The sequence below is a fragment of the Elephantulus edwardii genome, unplaced genomic scaffold, assembly GCF_000299155.1.
Source record: "Elephantulus edwardii isolate Elephantulus edwardi_28Jun2011 unplaced genomic scaffold, EleEdw1.0 scaffold00067, whole genome shotgun sequence".
Classification (NCBI taxonomy): Eukaryota; Metazoa; Chordata; class Mammalia; order Macroscelidea; family Macroscelididae; genus Elephantulus; species Elephantulus edwardii.
This window is the reverse complement of record NW_006399817.1, coordinates 4,356,942-4,375,009: the sequence shown is the minus strand read 5'-3', so window position 1 is coordinate 4,375,009 and position 18,068 is coordinate 4,356,942. Positions and strand designations below refer to the sequence as shown.

The following is an 18,068-nucleotide window of genomic DNA, read 5'->3' as shown; positions in this document are numbered from 1 at the left end:
CAGCTTCTGAAAAGAAAGATGAGATACAGAGCATTACTAATGTCACCTTAAACAAAATAATGGCCTTTACATCGGCTGACACTCTTAATATATGAATAGGTCTTTGAGAGTATATTTGCTTTCCTTAGTTGCAGAGTTCTTTTTTTTAAAAAAAATTGTTTTATATTGGTTTGCTTAAAAAGTTCATCTACATTGTTTCACACTAATTCTTCATTCACATTACGTCTCATACAATCATTCTTATGCATTATATTTTATAAAATTAAACACGATTGGACTTTGCCCATCATTACCTTGTCTTTTCAGGTCCCTGCTGGATCTTTCCAATTTCCATTACCCCCTCCCTCCACCCACCAAATGGAGTTGCATAGGTGTTATTGAGTAACTACTTATTATTGTTTTCTGCAAGTCTACTATGACTTATAGCAACCCTGTGAACAGGAGATCTGCACTGTGTCATCCTCATGATCTTGACTGTTACAGTCACTGTGTCAATCTTTTTGAAGGTCTTCTTGTTCTCTGCCTTTCCGTCTTTTGCAGCATGTTCTTTTTTCCTAAGGAGTAACTCCCCTCCTGACAACATGCCCCAAACCAGAGTTTCACCATCCTTGCCTCTAAAGAGCACCCTGCTTGCACGTCCCAAGACAGAGTTGTTTGTTTTTTCAGCAGTACATGGGATATTCAGTACTCTTCTCCAACATCACCATTCAAAGACACCAATTTTTCTATCATTCTTATTTATCCAACTTTCAAATCAGTAAGAAGCAATTGAAAACATGTCTTGTATCAGGTGTACTGTAGTCTTCAAACTGACATCATTGTTCTGCAGCACTTTGGAGCTTGACAGCAGATTTCCTCATTGCAACACATCTTTGCCTGACTGCTCGCTACCGTAGGTGTTTATTGTGGATACAGGTAAAAGGGAATAATGTACATTTTCAGTGTTTTCATCATTTGTCGTAATGCTACCTATTTCTCTAGGGGTGAGGATGTTGGTTTTCTTAATGTTGAGATGTAATTCATACTGAAGACTGTATTCTTTGATCATCTTCAGTAAGGGATTCAAGTCCTCTTCACTTCCTATATGCATTATCTGCATAGTGCAGGTTATTGATGAATTTCCTCAAATTCTGATGCCACATTCTTCTTAGAGTCCAGTTTCTTGAATGATTTCTTCAACCTGTATGCTTCCTGATCACACTTTCCCTGATTTTTAAGCCATGTGACTTTGTTCCCCTATTTAGAATGTTGGGATACCTGTTTCTTGATCTATGTGTTTATTTCTCATAAGCACAATTAAGTGTTTTGGGATTCCCATTCTTTTCATTGTTGTCCATAATTTATGATTCACAATCAAATAGTTAAATGTCTTTGCACATCAATAAAACACAAGTAAACATCTTTCTAATATTGTCCACTTTCTACCAAGATCCGTCAGATATCCATCCACCTTCTTATCTCTAAATCTTTCTTTTAAAAATTTGCTGATACTTGTTTATATTTCTTATTCATAGTGCTGAAATTTATTTCATTGACACTTACTGTAAGCTTTCTGGGTTTTTTGCCTATACTGTGCTTTTCCTCCTACTTGTTTTTACTGTAGTTCTGTAGCCTTCTAATGGATAAATACTCAGATAGAAGCAGAAAGAATAAATTCCCTATTTTTCTGCTAGAGGGAAAATGAAAAATCCTTATTTCTATTTTGTGTTACAGTCTACAGTAAGTAAATATTTATTGTTTGGTTGTCTTTCATTGCCAAAAATACTGGAGACCTGAAATACAGCTTAGTAATAGTGAATGCTTACTAGAACTGGAGTCAGAAAATTAGAAGTGAAGAGCTTATTTAGCATTTCTGAAGCTAAAAGAACTGAAAAACAAATTTAAGCTTTGAGTTGCAATACTGAAGGCTCTTATAGACAAAATCTTGAATAATTCAGGAAGCATCAAAAGAAAAAAGAAGAAATAGAGTCTTTGTACCAGAAAGAATTGGCTGACACAGACCATTTCAGGAAGTAGTATATTATGAAGAGCCAAATAATAAACAAAGTAATAAACAAAGACGTTCAAGTTGCACTGAAAATATTGTCAAAATATAAGACCCCTGAAATTGATGGAATATCAATTAACACTTTCCAGCAAACAGGTGCAGCCATATATGAGCTCATTAGGCTGTGTCAAGAAATCTAGAAGACAGCTATCTGACTCTCAGGAAGAAATCCATATTTGTTTTTGTTCCTTAATAAAGATGATTAACACAGTGTGGGAAGTTTAAAACAATATTATTAATAATGCTTACAAGCAAAATCTTATTGAAGATTATCTAAAAATGGCTAGAACAGTATGCCAGAAATTCAAGCTAAATTTCTAAGAGGCCATGACACTAGGGATAACACTGCTGATATCAGAAAGCAGAGAATACTAGAAGGATGTCAGTCTGTGTTTTTTTCATCTATGCAAAGACGTTTAATCTATGCAAAGGCATGTGATCATAACAAATTATGACTTGCACTGAGAAAAATTAGAATACCAGAACACTTAATTGTGCTCATGTAGAATCTGTACCTGAACCCAGAGGCTATTGTCTGAACAGAACAAGGAAACTGCATGGTTTAAAATCAGGAATGGTATGTGTCAGGGTTGTATTCTTTCTCTACGTTTATTCAGTCTGTATGCTTCATTAGAGAAGCTGTACTTTATGATGTGTCATACCCAGATCCGAAGAAGACTCCTCATCAACCACCTGTGTTATGGAGATGACCTTCAGCCTTGCTTGCTGAAATTGAGAAGGACTTAAAATGCTCACTGAAAATCAAAGGCTGTAGCCTTCAATATGGATTACATCTCAACATCAAGAAAACAAAATTCCTCACCACTGCGCCAATAGGCAACATCATGCTAGATGAAGAAAAGATTGAAATTATTAATGATTTCATATTACCTGGATTCACAGTCAGCACCCTTAATACCAGCAGTCAAGAATTCAAAAGACACATTGCACTGGGGAAAATCTAGTGTCAGAGATCTCTCCAAAGTGTTTAAGAATAAGGATGTCTGTTTAAAGACTAAGGTGCACCTCATCCAAGATAACAGTCTTTTTAATTACTTGCTATGCATCTGAAAGTGACCAAGAATGACTGAAGAATTATCAATGCCTTTGAATTGGGGTATTGGAGAAGAGTACTGAACCTTCCATGAAGTTAATAAAGTGCAAACATGGTACTTTATGGAGGCAATGATGGGGAAGCTTTGCCTCTCATTCTTTGGGTATATTCTTAGGAGGGGCCAGTCCTTTGAAAGCATTACTCTTGAAAAGATGGAGAGTCAGAAATAGAGGAAGAACGTCACCAAGATGCATCGACACTGAGTATGTGAATGGTCTCAGAGACAGCAAGGATGACACAAGATAGGGCAGGATTCAGACTAATTGTTGATAGGGTCATTGTGGGTCATAGTGGGCTCAATGACATATTACAGTATCACTGATGATACATTTTCAGCTCTTCCTTACCATGGTATACAGTTAAAACTGAGCTTTTAATTAGTTTGATGCTGCCTTTCTCAATTTTTTTACGAATTAACATTTAATGTATTATGAACCTGTGATTTTATTAAAAATACTTTCACAGTGACATTTTCTCTTATAGTTTGTGTACTTTATTTCAGTTCTTATATTTTTCTCTCTCATTTCTGACATGAAATAGTACCTTTTAGTTACAGGTAAAAAAGGATGATTTTTCTAGTCTTCTTTAAAAATGTATGGACTAGTTTTAAATCACTTGTTTTAATTTTTCCTACTTTAAGTGAAACCATATCTATTGGTAATTTTTCTAAATATTATTTGGTACAGCTAGATTATTAGCATCTCCAGTATAAAGAAATACTGATGACAGAGAATATTAGTGCATATGAGGAGTGCTGAAAACTTGGCATGTGGTGAATGTTCTGTTTTATATTTGAAGTCTGAAATTGCTGGGCTGTATTTTTGTCTTGACAGCTACCTCTCTTTTATCAGTACCCTAAAAAGGAAATTTGTTTGTATTTAAAAATAATTTGACCTCTTTTTAGCTCTTTTCTTACTTCTGGTTTCTGGGATTAATACCTCCTTATGAAATGATAACATAGTCATTTATTGCTGAGATAAAGCCCTTATTGTATGACAGGTCTGAAGAATGAAGAATACTTTTCGATAGCTTATAATCAGTATTTATTTGAATTTTAAAAAATGACCTTATATATCCTTTTCTACTACTTGACCACACTGTGGAGCCTCAATTGCACAAGTTGTTTGGACATCGTTGCTAGCCTAATGGTTGGCAATTAAAACCCTTCCAGTGTTTCTGCAAAAGAAAAGACTAGTAAATGGCTTTTATGAGGATTACGGTAAAAAAACCCTGGTAGAGTAGTTCTACTTTGTAATACTTCGAGTCCGTCAAGGGATGATTGACAGTACACAATAACAGTAGTTACCACTCATTAATGAGTGTTTATTCATGTGCACACATCTGGGTGCTGTTTATTCAATTGTAATTCCTGATGACCCTGTGTCATAGGACCTTCTTGGCTCTAATCTTTAAAGAAGAAGATTGTTTGGATCCTTCAGAATTACTATGTATCTTTGAACTACCAAACTTAGTTACCCTCTGAACAAACAGCTGTAATTGGTGTGACACCATGTCTTCTTACACATATGTACATAGACACCCCCACACACACAACCTTGACATGTAATCAAGATTGATTGATACTGGTAAATTCTATTTGATTGGGATGCTATTTATTCATTCATACTTGAAAATTACTTGTTGGTAGATGAAGAAGAGATTGAGGTTGTTAACAATTACAATTTGCTTGACTCGACAACTAACAGTCTTGGAACCAGGAAATGTAAAGATGAATTGCATTGGGAAATCTGCTGTCAGGGACCTCTCCAGAGTACTGAGAAGCAACACTATCAGTCTAGAGACTAAGGTGTGCTGATCCTGGCCATGATCTTAACAATTATGTGCTTTGCATCAGAATGCTGGACAGTGACTAAGGATGACAGAAGAAGGATCGATGCCTTTAGTTGTGGTGCTGGAGAGGAGTATTGAACATACAATGGACTACTAAGAAAACAAATAGGTCTAGGAGAGAGGGTGAAACCAAGTATCTCCTTGGAGGCTAGGATTTTGAAGCTCCATCATACCTACTTTGGGCAAGTGGCCAGGAGAGACTGATCCTTGGAGAAGGACATCATGCTCGGAAGGGAGACGTGACAGAGCAGGATAGAAAGATCCCCAGATGGGATGGATTGACACAGTAACTGGGGTAATAGGGATAGACGTGTCAAAGACAGTAAGATTGGGGTCAGGAGAGAGCAGAGTTCAGAACTATTGTAAATGGAGTCTCTGAGTCACAGGTGACTTGATGGTACTTAATAACAATATACAATCCTAGAAACATTAATTTCTTATGATTTACAGCAGCTAAGCTAATTTACTTCATCTAATTATATGCTATTTTCTCAATATTAATTTTCCTTTGTCTCTGAAAAAAAATGTATATTGATGATTGGAAAGATAATTCTGATGATAAGTGAGATTATGCTATCTTAAACTGCCACAGTAAATCCTGTTGTTATGTGACATCGAATCACATGTGACTTACAGACAGTATGTACAATAGCTCTGGACTCTGCTCCATCCTGATCTCAGTCTCTCTGTCTTCGACACTGAGACATACTTGCAAAATCCTTGCCTCCAATGAGTATCCTCGTTTGACCCTCTCGTGATAAACCTGTTTGTTCTCTTGTCAGTCCATGGTGTGTTTAATAATGCTTCTTTAGCACCACAGCTCAGAGACATGACTTCTGTCATTTTTTATCAGAGTCCAGCTTTCTGATGCATAGCAAGTAATTATTAATACCATGGCCTTAATCAGGCATACCTTGGTCTCTAGACTGACATCATTGCTCTTCAGTATTTTTGATGGGTCCCTGACAGTAGCCTTCCCCAGAGCAGTTCATCTTTTGATTTCTTGACTGCTGATGCCAAGAGTGTTGATAGTGAATCCAAGCAAGCTGAAATTGTTAACAACTTCAGTCTCTTCCCCATTTATTATGGTGTTGCCAATTGGCCCAGTGGTGAGAATTTTTGCCACCTGGATATTGAGCCGCAGTCCATACTGAAGACTGTAATCGTTGACCTTCTGCAGCAAACACTTCAGGTCCTCCTTGGTATATCCTAGAGACCACCAAACATGACGCTTTGCCTCACTGAAGAGTTAACATAGATCAGTTTTTGTAAATGAGAATAATCTGATGCATGTTGCTACTTGGAAAAAAGTTTTAAATGACCAAGTCTGAACTTGTTTATGGATTTTTTTTCTTCATGATTATATGTGAAAGTTTGGGGATGGTGTGTGTGTTTATGTACATATGTGTGTGGAACTTTGGTGTTATACCACTATTATATTTAGTTGCTAACCAAAAGGTGTTACTCAGTGGTTATGCAGGATCCTGATAAACTGCTTCCATAAAACAACAACAACAACAAAAATCCAACCCTTTGGATAGACAGTTAATTTCTTACTTTGTTAAACTAACTTTTTATTAATATAGAAAAACTTACTGTTGTTTTGAGTGGTAATCACTGGATCTTTATTAAAATAGCTTATACTCTTGAACTCTGCTCTTAATTTTTGTTTGCCTATTAATATTAACTGGTTGGCCTTAAGGAACGATGGTGGCATGGTGTCTAATATATTAGGTTGCTATCTGAAGTATTGACGGAGTCATCCATCTGCAATAAAGATTTAAATCCTCAGATATGCAATTGAAGTTTGGAGTGAGTTTGAGTCAGGTCAACTTTTGACTTCTTTTTTTGGTTGTTTTGTGCTATGTGGATTTGTTTTCTGTTATTATTGGCAAGGAACTTGGAATTATTTTGTTGTTTTTTTATTATTCTGCATGGGATGTTATTGTTTTTGGGTTGTTTTTCTCTTTTGGATGACTTTAAAAAATACACATAATTTCTTTCCTTTGTATTGGATGTATTGGTATGTTAAAAATTTGAGTCTGTTCTGATTTTGCTTCCTTAGTCTGACTTAACCACTTTGAAAGATTCTGATGAATACTCCTTCTGACAAGTTTTCATAATGAAGAATATATTTTCCTTCCATTTCCTTTCCTTTTTTAAAAATGTCATTTTTTAAATGTATCAACAGTATAAACATTTAGATCTATTATCATTATTATAGGTAATTTATTGTTCTTGAACTTTACAGATTTTCAAAAGTCTTCATTCTACCTATAATAATTTGGCTTTTGTGAAATGTGATATGAAAGAACTAATCTTCTGAGAATGCTTGTATTTCCTTTTATTCCATTGAGATTTTTATTACCGCAGTGGTGGTTAAAAATTTCATTTGTACTTTTGAATGTTAGAAATCTTTTGCCTCACTAATGTTTGTAAATAGGAATAAAACTAGAGGCTTTATATCATTAATAAAGACCCTGTTCAAGTTTTTTATTTTACTTTTGACTTGACCTTAATAACTTGGTTTATGTACATAATGGTATTGGATTATTGCTTCTGTATTTTTGTTACTTTAGTAAGTGAACCTATTTCATAAGTTTTCAAAGTGTTATTATCTTGGAATAAAAGGAAGTTGTTTCCAGAACTTATAAAATTAGCCATTATGACAGTGCCGTGTCATCCCATTAGTATTTTACAGCACTTATTCTTTCTATCCCAGATTTCTCTTTGTAAAAATTGATCAGTGCTTTCTGCTTTTTATTTGATTGACTACTTTTGTTTCCCCATCATCATACAGTTTTCTATTTAGGAAGTATTTCTTCATTCTACTAACATACTTTTTGTGTTGAGTTCTGCTGCTTTAGATTACTTATTTTGAAATTATTTCAGACATGGAAAATTTTTCAAGAATATCTCTTTTCAGATTCACTTTGCATAACCATATTAAGTTTAGCAGAAAATGAACCTTATTATGACTTTCATAATGTCTTTCTACAAAATGAAATTCTGCTGTGATGAAAAGCTGTCTCTTTCCCCTCCTAATTTTTTTTTTTTTGGTTGAGTTTGGGGTCCTCTTTTGGTAATACATATTATATACAATATGGAGGGTTTTAATCATTATCTTACTCTACTAATTACCTTAGACTTGGCCACTATATTAACTCCTGTCCTTTTCACACAGCTCCATTATTTGTAAAGTACTTCATTATTGTTGTTGTTGTTGTTGTTAAGTGCTGTCGAGCTGCGGGCGACTCATAGTGACCCTATGAAGGAGAGTCCTCGACGCTTGGGTGCCTTTCATCCTCTCTCCAAGTTCATAGGGTTTCCGGAGGCAAGCTATTATGGAAGTGGACGCCATTCCTCCTTCCACGCTTCATTATTACTTCTGGTAAATTATTATTTCAGCATCATCTTCTATTTCTGAGTTCCTAGCCCTGGCTTCAACTGTTTCTACAATGAGCCCTAGATCCTTTTAATAGCAAAAAAGAATGAAAATCCATAACTTGTTGCTTCTGATGACTTGACAGAACTGTCCCATAGATTTTTTTCAAAACTGTAACATTTACAAAATCAGACTGCCATATCTCTCATGGAGAAACTTGTGAATTCAATCCGTCAGCCTTTCAGCTAGCAGCTGAGTGCTTAACCTCTTTGCCATGGCACAAACCAAACTAACTCTAACTCAAATGTGTTGTAACACGTAGCAGCCCTATAGAGATAGTGAACCTTCCCTATAAGGTTTCCAGTGCTCTAAGTCTTGGTGGAAGCAAGTCACCTCAGCTTTCACACATAAAACAGCTGTTGTACATTGCCATCAAGTTGGAACCTACTCACAGCTGACCTTCCAGCTGTAAATCTAAAAGCTGGACAATAAATAAGGATGACAGATGAATTGATGCCTTTGAATTGTTTTGGTGGAGAGGAGTACTGACAGTCCCGTGGACTGGCAAAAGAAACAAGTATATTCTCAAGAATGTGCAACCAGAATACTCCTTAGACACAAGAATAGTGAAACTTGCCTCACATACCTTGAGCATGTTGTTAGGAGGGGATTGTCCTTAAAAAATGACATCATGCTTGAAAAAATGGAGAGTCAGCCTAAAAGAGGAAGATAACTTCATAAAATGGATGGGCTCTTTTTTGTGCACTGTGATCCTGGGGAAAGGTAGTCTTTTGTCTTTGGCCAAGTACTTTACTGACCCACTTTCTTCTGGAAACAATAACATGTCTCTAAGAATTGTTTCTTGTGTGACATTCAACTGTCTTTTTTTTTTTTTTTTAACGAAAAATACTTTTCCTCCTGTGTTTCGGTAGGTTTTATACCTATTTATGAAGAAATATTTTAGCTGAGTACTATATCGTTTACAATCTTAAGAAATTATCAAGTTGGAATTAAGAAATAGCAAGGAAATGTACTATTTTTTTCTTCTGGCAAAGGGATTGTATTATAGTGTATGTAAATGTACCCTGTAAATGTTCATTTCCATTAAATATGGAATGGGGACTCAAACTTCAGGAAAGCTACCAAGTCGTGAATGCTTTGTAGCCCAAGTTGCATGGAGCCGACTTTTAACTACTCCAAGGAGCTGTGCTGACTTTCATTCCATAACACAACTTTTACATTGGATTTTAAACAGTGTGTCTCTGGCTTACAAGATTTCATTACCTATGTGGCACTTTAAAGGAAGAAAAGACATGCTTCTCCTTCTGAAATATGCATTATAATTTAGCACTCCCATTTGTATTTTTACATATTTTTCAAAGAACTTTTTAAAAAAGGAAACTATTCCCTTAAAAAATGACAACCCATGTGGTGTTGCCTCCTCCAAACACTGTCAAGCAGCTACAAGTAGATTAAATTGGCAGTAGAAACATGTCCAATGTGTGGAATGAAAATAAGTTTAGGGCTTCTTGTGGGGGGTGGGAGAACATGAGTGTCTGAAACACAAAGTGCAGTATATACAATTTGCAGAGCAGTGAACAGACCGACTCCTAACAGCTCAGAGGTGACAGTGACCACATTCATTCTGTAGTAGTTGTATGTATTGCTACAACAAATTTTCACAAGTTTCTCATTGTCTTTAAATGAACTGAAGTAGAGAAAATGATTTTTCCCTTTACAGGTTGCACATTTTTGCTAATGTGTTTCCTTAAAATTAATTGTAGAATCCAAGGGGGGGGGAACCCATTTATTTTTAAAAGTTAAAAAAAAAAATTAATTGTAGAATCCAGGACACAAACCATAGTAGTCAGTGTCGTTTCAGAATGTAATATGCAGAGGTATGTTTAAACCTCTTTTAGAAGTCAGTGGGATGAGTGTAAGGGTTTTTTTTGTTTTTTAATTTTACATTCATTAAGGTGCCTCATTTTTCTTGACTTTTGTCCATTAACATTTACCCATATGCCTTTGCAATACCTAGATTGTGAAAAGATAACAAGTGTTGTAACAACAGTAATCCATTGTTTGAGGTGCTTGCAGTCGTCTTAAAAATTCAAGGTTTTTTCTTTTACCCCCCCCCCAAATAGATAGGCTCTGTGACTGTTAAAAGTGGGCTCAAGTGTATCAGAGATGATGATGATGACACAGGGCAGGGTTCAGATCCATTATTCATAAGGTTACTTTGAATCGTGGATTTGAACTGCCCATCTTTGGGCATAACTCCTTACTCACTAGGCCACTAGAGTTCCTTAAGTAGCTGATGGGTCCAAATTACAGACTCTGTGGTTAGAAACTAAGTGCCTATTCAGTGCACCTCTGGACCCCATATGTTCTTGGTTTTTTATTTGGGGAAGACAAAAACTAAAAAATTAAGATCTGGGAATAAGATTTGTTCTTTGTTACCAAAGTAATCTGCTTTTCAGTACTTGACATTATAAACTAATTGTACTCCAAATAGAGTTTATATTAGTTGTGCTTGAAAAGTGTGAAACAGAACTGCTTTCCTTTGCTAAGATGCTGGTGTGTTCTGCATTCAGATTTACTTGAGGTTTAGGAGGCTTGAGACTCATGAAGCAACTAAGTATACTTGGCTAGCATGTTATTGGTCTTCATTATAATGTTGTATTGTCTTGCCAAGAAATTCTTCTAGCTTCCCTGAATAGTTCAGGTTTTAATAAACTTTGGATGAAATAACAGTTCTTAGTTTTCTATGAAATAGCATAATAATCAGCACATATTTTATATTCTTGTGTCAGAGGTGATGAGAATGGCACAGGATTGGGATAAAGGTGAATTCAACTCACTGTTCATAGGGTTGCTGTGAGTTGTACAACAGCAACAACAAGCATGATTCCTTAAAAAAATAATAACAGGCTAACTACTATGACTGTAATGCTTTTATTCTCTTTTTGTATTCAAATCACTGTATTTAATCTTTAAAATCGGTTGAAAGGCTTTGAGTCCAGAGCTGTTACTGCTGTCTTTACTTCCTCTGTTAGGTCCAAAGCATTTCTCTTCACTTGTGGTATGTACTCTAATTTTTAAAAGGCTGAATTCTGTGAAATTCTTCTGTACTCTATGTTGTTGTTTGTTGTTGATTGTTGTCTAGTTGAACACGACTCATAATGACCCTGTGAACAAAAGGCCTGAAACCTTTTTATAATTATCGACATTTATCAAAGTTCGTAGAGTTACTTAGGAAGTGATGTATCAAAGGAAAACAGATACACCCTTCATCATACCTGTATGCCTCATATATGGATATTTTTAAGATGTATTACTTCTTTTTAATGATGGCTGGAACTTTAGAAGAATAGTTATTTTGTGAACTTAATTTAAGTTTCTTTTTGGTGTTTTATAGTATTCACCTTTTAGCTCATTCTAGGATGGCTTCTTGTTGTCCTCCTATCATCTGTTCTTAAACATGTCTAGTCAAGTAAAGTTGCATAGAAGAAATTTTGGTAATAGACTGGCTGTATTCCAAGATTTCATAGGTAAATCCATCTTGACATTTAATGAGCTGATGTGAAGTTGTTAAAAAAACTGGATATGATGTCTGTAGAATGTTTACCTCCTTTCTGGAGATAATGTTATGGTTAACTTGCATCTGTTTTCTGTTGTAGCCTATGCTCTCAGTGTGGTTTGCAATATTTGGTAACGCCTCACAATGTTAAGTCCATACCGCAATGTGGTTGACAGAGCTGAAACCACTGGAGACACTAGTTGAGATTGGAAGGTAGATTTTAGAAGTGACAGAAACCTAATTTCAGTTTAACTAATTAAACCACTCTGAAGTAATAGAGTGAAGCACACTCTCGAGAGTTGCCAAAGGTTTAATTAATGTTGGCTCAACTTTTAAAGCATGAGGGTACTCAGTTGGAATCACCTCACGTCGTTCCTTTGTTTTGGGTTCATAATGTGCATACAAGCTTTTGCTAGTATTTGTGTAGTTACTTTGAACAATGTGCCACTGAGTTGCCTGCAACTCATAGCAACCCCACGTACGTTAGCTCTGAACCCTGCCCAATCCTGAGTCAACTTCATCATCTCTGACACACCTAATCCCATTTCTCCAGTCCCTGAGTCAGTCTATCTCATCCTTGATCTTGCTCTTCTGTACTGTCCCTCCACCATTCCAAGCACAGTGTCCCTCTCTAAGGACTGATCTTTCCTGGCCACATGCCCAAAGTATGTGAGATGGAGCTTCTAAATCCTTGCTTCCTGGGAGCAGCGTGATTTCATTCTCTCCAGGACAGACCTGTTTGTTCTCCTGAAGTACATGGTATGTGAACTTTTGTAGAGTACTGAAGAGCAGTGATGGCATTCTGGAGACTAAGGTACGCCTGTTCAGGCTGTGGTCTTCACAGTTACTTGCTATGCACCTGAGAGCTGGACAGTAACTAAGTATGATAGAAGGATCAATGCCTTTGAGTTGTGGTGCTGGAGAAGTGTGTCAAACATACCGTAGATTACCATGAGAACTTGAACATAAGGGAATTAAAACAATATTCACAAGCCTAATAACCTGTCCACAACTTACTTATTCGGTGTAAGAAATGTAATAGTCATTTTCTTTTGAGACGAAAGCTGCATGTTATTGCTTTACAATGTTGTCCTTACCAGTTGTATCTCAAGAGATTGTGTGGCTGGTACAATAGAAATATTTAGAGGAGAAACCAATTTCCTAATAGCAGTGCCAGTTTTGCATAAGTAATTGTAGAAGAGAGATTTCAGAAAGTAATTCTTGAACTCTATAAAGGAAAGTACATGGTTTTCAGATGCGGAGGCTTAGAATAAGATTTGTTTAGGCTGTTGATTCCATAATCCCTTCAGAGGATCCTTATAATTGCTTTCCACATGATATTAACTGTAAAAATGTGGGCAGCATTTATTAATAGCAGCAGTGATCATCATCATCATTATTCACATCTCCTTGGATGTGCAGCTTATATTTATTTCCCCATTCATTTTTAAAATATGGACAATTTCACATACTGAAAAGCAGTGTATGTATTTCAGATATATAGAAAAGATTGTCATGAACTGTTAGTTTCAACTACTCTAGAATGCAGCAGTTATTTTATTAGGGTGAGGAAATGGCAGCAATGGATTATCTTAGTAATGTACTATATAGCCTTAACTCTCCTTTTGAGATAGCCTTAAAGAATTTAATGAAACAGATCTTTCTCTTTGCTGTCTCTATATCTCCGTATCTTTTAAATGACAAGTTGGCAAATATAAAATGAAAAGAGAATAATTAGTGTTTTATTGATAATTCGTGTTTGTGTGGTTGGTTTGATGAGTTTATGTTTGTTTGTTGGGTTTTGTTGTGGTTTTGTTTGTTTATTTGTTTTTTAAATCAACCATTTTCCTCCTTTGCCTGTTCCCTCTGGTGATTTTGAAGCTTATTAGAATTAAGTATGGAATACCTGAGGAAAAAGGAAAGACCAATGAAAAACATTTTTTGGGGGGTAATTTCCCAGAGTGAGGTGAGTGTAGAGCAAGTCTGAATGCAGAGTTATAGGATGATGATCTAAATGTAAAGAAATAATTAATTCATTTTACGGTATATTATATAATCGTCACTGTGAAGCTAATCCTACACCGTTCAATACAGTTAATTGCTTCTAGCCATATGTCACTTTTGAACATTTTAAAAGATGAGCATGAGTATATGCTAATTTTACCTTTTACTTTTTAAATATAAAATTACACCTGTTTATTTACATGTGTGATTTAATTAAGTACTAGATAACACTGTTCTGTATCGACTCTAGTGCCAAAAGGTGTAACAAATAAGAACAGACAGGGAATTAAGAAATAAATATGAATTGATAAGTCTTGCTTTAGTATGATGGTGTTGTGTGTACCTTTGTGGCAGAATCAACCCATAGCTGACCCTCCGGCAGGTTTGCAGAGGCAATAAATCACACTGGAGGAGATCACCTATCTTGCTTCCATGGAGCAGCTGGTGGATTTCAACCTTTGGTTTGCCACTGCAGCTCTTACCACTAAGCCACCAGAGCTCCCTCTTCAATGTATCTTATAAAAGAACCAAAACCAAAGCTCCTCCCCCCCCCAAAAGTGATAGAATAAGAAGTAACTGCAAAGAACTAGTTCTTAAATGGTGAAGGCAACAAACATTTAGTTAGAGCTTTTCAGGAAATAAACAGTTGAGTTCTTCACCTCTGTGCTGTTCTTAGATCATTACTAACAATTTTTGTTGTTTCACCAGTTGTTATTAAAGTCCTTTTCCTTCTAATAGTTTGCTGTCTTCTTACGATACTAGCTTGCACTTAGAGCAGCTTTAACACTGATAGAAATCCCCATTTTTGTCAAGGAACTTTAGTTCAGTCAACAAAGGATGTCTGGTCTATAATTTTTTATATGTAATTTTGAAATCCAAAAGCTCTAATAGTCAGAAATTTTATTTTGTTAATTCAGACTGATCTGGAGTAATGTAAGAGGATATTTGTGGTCTTTGCCACACTTGCTTTGGATAAAAATGCTTTGTCAGGCACAGGTAGATGTGATAAACTCTGTGTGTTGTAGTGACCTTTCTAAAATGTAAAAAACCCTAAAAACTGAATTATGCAATACACCTGATTCAAAGAGTTTCAAAAAAGAGGATTAAGCTCTCCTATAAAGATTTACAGCTTCAGAAACCTTGTGGCTGGGTGGTGTCTAGAATTGAATCTGCACAGCAATGGGGTTTTGGTTTTAGTATTAGTATTACATCTCACAGGAGTGGGAAATATTTTGCTAAGTTTAATTCTACTTTTGAAATAAGGTTTTGTCTTCACAACGCAGTCTGAACACAGTGATTAAAGTAAATATGTTCTCCTTGAAATACAACTTTGTTGTGCATTCTCCCATAAAGCGCTTTCAGAAGCTCCTTGTTCTCTATGATTCTCATTGTGTTGGAATTTAATACCTGTCACAGAATTCTGTCTATCTGATGTTATCATCTTTGAATCCTTTTTTAGGTCTTTCTTCATTCAGGGTTTAGAAGTCAAGCACATTTTCCATATCTTTGACTCTGTACCTTACTTAATATGTATTGTTTCTTTTATTCTGCAGTGTCTTTCTTTTTGTCCCAGTTTTTATTCTTCAAGATTAATTCAAATTCTGCTCTTTCTTGAAGTTTTCCCTGAATCCTGTAGGCCAACTGAGCAATTGTGTATATAGTTTTAATATCAGTATAATTTACTCTCCACTAGATTGTAATATCCTTTGTTAAAAAAGATTCTGTTCTAAACCGCTTAGCATTCATCATAATGTTCTCTGTGAGACTTGTGTGCATTAGATAACATTTATTAATGTCTGAGAGAGAAGTTTAACTGGTGGAGCAGTAAAGGTAGGTACCCTGATCAAAGTGTCATCTCTTTTCTCTATTTAATTTTTAATTGGATCTGTACATCTAAATGATGAAATAGTATGTGAGGTCTGCTTCTCTGCTTACTTCCCTCTTTTTTTTAATTGAAATAAAATTTTTATTTTATCCTGATTTATTTAACAAATTTCGTGTACATTATTTTTACACCCTCCAGCCATCAAATGGTGTGACCCTGTGATTAAGCGCCCCCACCCATCCACAGGCCTCTACTCCTGCCCTCTCCTCTTTAGATACCCATACTCATTCTACACTAATGGTCTTATACAGAATTTGTCCTTATGGGACTGAGTTAGTTTATGTAGCATAATACTCTCCAGCTCCTCCCAGGTTAGGTAGTGATTTACAAAATAATTACTTCTGAGGGCTGCATAGTATTCCATTGTGTGAATGTACCATAATTTCCCAACCCATTCGATTGTAGTTGGACATCTATGCTGTTTCCATGCTCTTGTGATGATGAATAGTGCTGCTGTGAAAATTGGTGTATAAGTCTCCATTTGTGCCTCAGTTCTCATTTTCTTTGGGTCTGTTCCAAGCAGTGGCATAGCTGGGTCATACGGAATTTCTGTCTTCAGCTTTCTGAGAAAATCCAAACTTGCCTTCCAGAGTACAATCCCACCAACAATTTATAAGAGTTCCTATCTCATGCACAACTTGTGAGATAAAAGGTGTTACTTGTAAGGTTAAAGGTGTTAAGAAAGAAAGAAGGCCATGACAATGGAATTCTCCAGTGGAGGTCAAGAGAGAGCTAAGGCTGGAGGAAATTAGACTTTTCTTCTAGAACTGAGAAAACTTTCGCCTACAGCACGAACTGGGAATTTGGATGTCTCTCCTCCAAACTGTAAGAAAGGATCACTGGTGGTGTGCTAAGGGGCTGCACTGGTAACCTGAAAGCATGTGGTTTGAGTCCATCAGCTCCTCTGCAGGAGAAAATGGATAGTCTCATCCCTTCCTTTGTGGTTTACTGCTTTGAAAACCTATGAGGAGGGCCAGCTCTGGGTCAGTTCTGACTGAGCAATGCATAACAACATAACAAATATCAAAAGCAAATAATAAAAATGGGGGTGGGAAATGGTCATAATATTGCACCCCACTCTGATTTTCTGTATCGTTCAGAACAAAAGATTAATACATGTTGTAAAATGCCAGAGGCACTTTTGCTACTTTCAGGAAAATTGCTGTGAATGATGAGTATCACAGTGGATTTTGTATCTTTGCCATAGAATAGTTGGGAAAAATAAGTAAATCTTAGTTTCTTGAAATTTAGTTAGTATCATAAACTGTAGGTATTTTTATGATTTTAACCTCAAGAGGATGAGAGATTTTACTGAGAGCCCTATTATCTTTTTATTTTATTCAAACCAAACAACAGTAATTTTTATAAAAAGCTAAGAGAAAGGAATCCTAGAAAAAGACTTTAACTCTGATAAAAACTCTGTGAACTTACGATCCTAAGTATCTCTAGATCTAAAAAAAGCAGGGTAAAATCTTTCAAATATGTGATAATAATATATGTAAAAGTACATTATTACTTAAAAACCTATATATATAAAGTTGATGAGATTTTTCTTCAATTTGATAGTCATTTAGTAGAAGAGATCTCAGTAAATCAAGTAAAAAAATTTATAAAAGATAATAAGGCCAAATAGTGACTATGCACAGTGATTTTCATTTATTAAGGTAATTTTGATTTTGTGAAATAATAGAAATAGTAATAACTAACACCTTAAAGATAATTTTGTACATTACTACATAGCATGGGAGGGACTGAAAAGCATCATGCTAAATGAACTAACTCAGTCTCATTAAGACAAATACTGCATAAAACCATTATTGTAGAATGAATACAAGGCTCCAAGGAGGGGAGGTGGGCTCTTAATCATAGGATCACACAATTTGACGGGTGGATGGAGGGATGGGTAAAGGAAAGGGGAAAGATCTGGTTTGAAAAACAATGTATACAAATTTTATGAACTTTGTAAGTAAACCAGTATAAAAGAAATAAAATGGAAAATAAAATAATAATTATAATTATTATTATTATTTAAAAATAAGAAAGAAACGCTGTGGTATACGGTGTAACATGTTGGGACTCTTAACAGAAAGGTTAGTGATTTGAACCCAGCAGTTGCTTCATGGGAGAAAGATAGGGAGTCGCTTCCAACAAAGATTTACAGCCTCAAAACCCTGAAGGAGAGTCACCATAACTTAGATTTGA

The 18,068-nt window shown here is 35.6% G+C and overlaps 1 protein-coding gene across 2 annotated transcripts in view; it reads left to right on the top strand.

Moving 5' to 3' along the window:
* LRP6 (low density lipoprotein receptor-related protein 6) overlaps nucleotides 1-18,068 on the top strand; it is a 207,224-nt gene that overhangs the window by 141,198 nt on the left and 47,958 nt on the right. The gene's annotated exons all lie outside the window — the stretch shown is intronic.